Source organism: Sinocyclocheilus anshuiensis, unplaced genomic scaffold (genome assembly GCF_001515605.1).
Source record: "Sinocyclocheilus anshuiensis isolate Anshui unplaced genomic scaffold, SAMN03320099.WGS_v1.1 scaffold523, whole genome shotgun sequence".
Classification (NCBI taxonomy): Eukaryota; Metazoa; Chordata; class Actinopteri; order Cypriniformes; family Cyprinidae; genus Sinocyclocheilus; species Sinocyclocheilus anshuiensis.
This window is the reverse complement of record NW_015552561.1, coordinates 106828-111451: the sequence shown is the minus strand read 5'-3', so window position 1 is coordinate 111451 and position 4624 is coordinate 106828.

The window sequence follows — 4624 nt, the reverse complement described above, 5'->3', positions numbered from 1 at the left end:
CACACACACACACGATGCGCAAAACTCCGCTTTTGAACAGTCAATAGCAAATACTTAAACTAATAATAAAACAGTAGCTGATTCAGAAGCGCCAGATATTCATAGCAAAGTCAGAATTACCTCCTCTCCTAGGTTCACGAAACGGTCGTTCATAAAATGCATTGCTGTTCTGTTGTAAGTAATCTTAAAGATTCCTAAATGCATCTACTTCTGGAAGGCCAAATAAAGTGCTTTTGCTTTCGCCTAGAAACACACAGCGTCTCCCTGACATGGCTGCTTCAACACTAACTGCGGTTACTGAAACCACGCCTTCTTTCTTTGCGTGCACATTTGGGCAGCATTATGCAAATATTTCCACATAGTGAGGTAGATATGTGGGGGCGTGTTAGAACGAGCCGTTTTAGGGGGGCGTGGCAGAGTCTTAACTTTGATAAAGAATATCTCTTTGGTTTTGAGACTTTAGTCTTTGCAACTTCAGGGATCTTATCTATGCACAATCAGCTTGTAACACTCCAAAGAGAAAGGAAAACTTGAAATCGCATCATATGACCCCTTTAAGCATTAAAATGAGTCACAATATACTCCCCATATACTGAATTGAGCGGATATTTGTTCAGTTTTCTTGTTTTGCATTCAACTGGTTGACCAGCAATAAACCACCACTAAACTAACATGAATTAGTGTGGACCAGTTTTCAGGTCTTTTCAGCAGGTTCAGCTGACTAATGAATTATTCAGAACTGGTTTTTGATAATGGCTCTCAATCTAATCTGTATTTCCTGTTGCCGACAGACAGAGGAAGTGCACTGAGATGACACTGATTTTCCACTTGTTCTGAGGCGACCTATTAACCCCTCTCAATGTTATAAGCCAAAGCTTTCTACTGCTTTGAGCACAAGTGTCACATTTCCGATATTCTGTCACTAATGCCCACACAATCAATTCATCAAACAACCATCCACCAACCCACTCAAGGTCAGGCCACAAAAGAGTCTAGCGTCTAACCTTTGAAGGGACATCTTACCAAGTATTTGGAAGCTAACGCTGATGAATCACCATTGTTAATATCCTCCAGTCTGTCACATTCCCTGCACAGAGTATGTAAAGAAGTGGAGAACAGTGATGAATGAATTCATTTATTTCAAATCTTTTTGCTTAAGTGCGTTTCTGGCTTTGTGGAATCCGAATTGTGTGTCTCAAGTCCAAGATGTGATCTTCCATTGGATTGGGTTCAGCAAATCTTTGTTTCTCCCCTAAAACTGATCGTGCAGACCAAACCGTAAGGCCTAGAGACTTGAAACTTGGCCAAATGATAGAGCTCAATTTGGGGAGAACCTATCAAAGTCTCAGCCCAATCGGCCAATAGGGGGCGCTACAGCGCAAAAAACTAAAATTTCAGACATTTTTGGCCGTAGATCGTACACCGTTTGTCGTAGACTCAAAAACTATACATCGTTGCTATCCTTGGGTCAGTGCAAACAAAAGTGTATAGCGAACTTTTTTGCTCTACGGCGCACCGTTTTTCCACAAAATTGAGTTATATCCGAAACCTACTTTTGCGAACTAGTCCTAGGTTTTTCGCCCGATCGGAACCAAACCACTGCAGAAATATTCTCTGGACACTGAATATCAATAATTATCAAAAAAAAGATGAAATTTCGATTTTCGTGCGCAACAGCGTGCAAAGAAACTTCCATGCTAACATTAGCCAAATGTTATTTTAGCTATAACTCTTGAACGGAATGAGATATCTTCACCAAACTCGGTACACATGTGTAGAAGCTCAATCTTTGAACAAATGAAAAAATCCGCACAGCTCTGCCACTTGGTGGCGCTATAAGACGGAAAAAACAAAAATGATTATAACTGCACAACCGTTGGTCCGATCGACTTGAAAAATCACACATCAACACAATATGCATATCATTTGATAGATCTTCTCATAGCGAATAACTTTGCCTCAAGAACCATTGCTGTCAATGATCTCTCAAAACTGTGTAAAATGATGCATAATTTCATTCTAAACAAGCATGTAAAATTGAAGAGTGATTGGGTAAAAAAAATAACACTATAATAGTTATAAAGGTTAAAAACACAGTATTGTATGAGAAATTGCAATTATAACCACTAGATGGCAGCGTGAGACCACTAATGGGCTCATTAAATGCACTGAAACAGTCCTGTTAATAGGTTAGCTTATGGATTCATGCTAAGACATTATAAAATCACTGTTATAACATTTAAAATCACATTGAGTCAAAGTTTACCATTTTGTTCATACAGACATATCAGTTTTTACAATTATGCCAGATTATGATTACAGTGAAACCTGAAAATGACATATACACTCTTAAAAAGAGAAGACTTGCAATAAGTTTTGTTTCACCTATCATTTATTTCAAATATCTATATCTGCAACAAAATGTGTGTGCATGTATGTTTGTGTATGTGTGTGTGTCTCTGTGTCTGTGTGTTTAAGTATGCTTATTGAGTATTAATAAACTACTTGAATCATTTCAGTGTGTGTATGTGTGTGTCTGTGAGCATATTCTCCATTTTGGATGTGTTACTGTCAGCCATACATCCAGCTTGGCCTAGACCCTAAAATATACCACCTTAAATGCCTTCATGTGCTTGAACCCCAGTCATTGCTGCTTGCAGCTATATTTATCCATGTGTTTGCTGTTGAAACTTGGGTGTATTCGGTGTGGAAAAAGTGAAATTAATAAATCACTACTTTGTCGCATCCTAAATTGCCTGCTTGTGATTGCAACGCAGCGGGATGTCAATTTGAAGGCAGAAAGAAAAGTGAGCTCTTTGAATTCAAGCTTTGATTGCTTCAGATTTTTGTGTTCACCCTGTCAGTCCATTTTTCACTATGATCTTAACCACAATAAAATGCAGCTGGAAATGAAACGTGCTTCAGCTGGGGAAAGAAATTACTGCAAGTTTGGCCTTTGAGGATGTTGTCAGGGTTTGATCGACAGCCCCAAATTCGAAAAAGAATTGGTGTCTTTTATTTCAGACAAATAAGCTTGCATTGACATTATAGCTAAACTTATGGAGAACAATTGGAAGAATACTGGTTTATGTGTTATAGCCAGTTCTAAGTTTGCTTACAATCTGAGTTTAAAACAGCTCAAAAGATTGTAGTCTCAGTTTAGTTAATTCAGTGTGAGGAAATAAAAGACAATATAAGAAAGATTGATTGAGAAGCCCAGCTTGTAGCAGTTTTGTAATGGCTGGCTGTATTTTACCACCTCAACTACAATGCGTGTTATGCAACAGCTTCATTGATTGAAATGGAAGTGTTGCAGAACGCGGGATGCAGATAACCAGCTCAACCTGGCTTGAACAGTTGTATGTACAGTGATTTGCTGTTCATGTTTCTAGATTTTTGTCATTTATGAAGTGTAAATCCTACAGTCAGTCTACAGCAAGCACTGGAAAACAAATCAGCAAACATTTGTTTGTCTGTGGGTGGGTCCCGTACACCACTGGACCGCACGCTGCGTGCTTGAAGCGTAGACAAACTAGAACACTATAATGGGAGCGTTTGTCACGTTAAATCACTAGCATTGCTTCACTTGTACATGCACACTCAAAGCCTAATAATAATAAAAATGATTAAATGATTGAAGAATAAGCCTATATACACTTCTGCCATATGTAGCAGTCCACTGGGGGTCCACCTTTATTTGCAAGGTGTTTTACCAAGGCTTAAAATGTTAAATGGGTGATTTACTTAGTCTCATTTAATCCAAAGCATATCTGGAATGGGTATACATGATGTTGGCCAAATCTAGTACAATACATGGCCAAAAGTATATAGACGCCCACTCCTAATTAACAGGTTTGGCTATTCCAGTAACTGGTTTTGAAGATAAATCCTCACCATGCACATATGATTGTGGGGTTTGGGTACTTTTGGGACATATAACAATGGTATGTTTGTGGAAATTATTGTAACAAGGTTTTTTGTTTGTTTGTTTGTTATGAATGTAGCACATGGTGATGATTAACATCGCACATTTATGCACTCAGGGGTTATGTGAATGAATCCTGAATGTTGCCATTATGCTCTCTCACATGTGCCTGAGATCAAAGTAGCTCTGGTATAGCATGTTGATACTTAGGACTGAGCTCTACAGACTTTCAGCAAAGTGGCCTAAAATTGCAACATAATTGGGCCATCTATGAGTGTGAGGCTAAACATTCATTCCCTTCCTCCCCAAAGACTCTCCCTCTCTCCCTCTCTCCCTCTACCTGTCTTTCTTTATAACCACTCTTAATAGTTAATTTGGTGTTGCACTTCTGTTCGGTAGCAGCAGGATAACTTTAATCGTTTGCTAAACAAAATCAAGATAACAGGATTTATATTTTATTTTGTTTTATTTTATTTTATTATTGCTTTCAAGGATTTCCTGTTTACGTTTTAGTGATTCATATTCTCTTACAATCAGTTTAGTGGACAAATTCAGGTTTCTGTCATTTAATCTTGCATTTTAAAACCACATCAATAAAGAACGTTTTATATATAAATAGTTTTGTCATAAAGCTACTCTTTGTATACTGTATAGATGTCTTGTAGGACTTACTATTGTTGCAGCTAGTCAGATTCACTT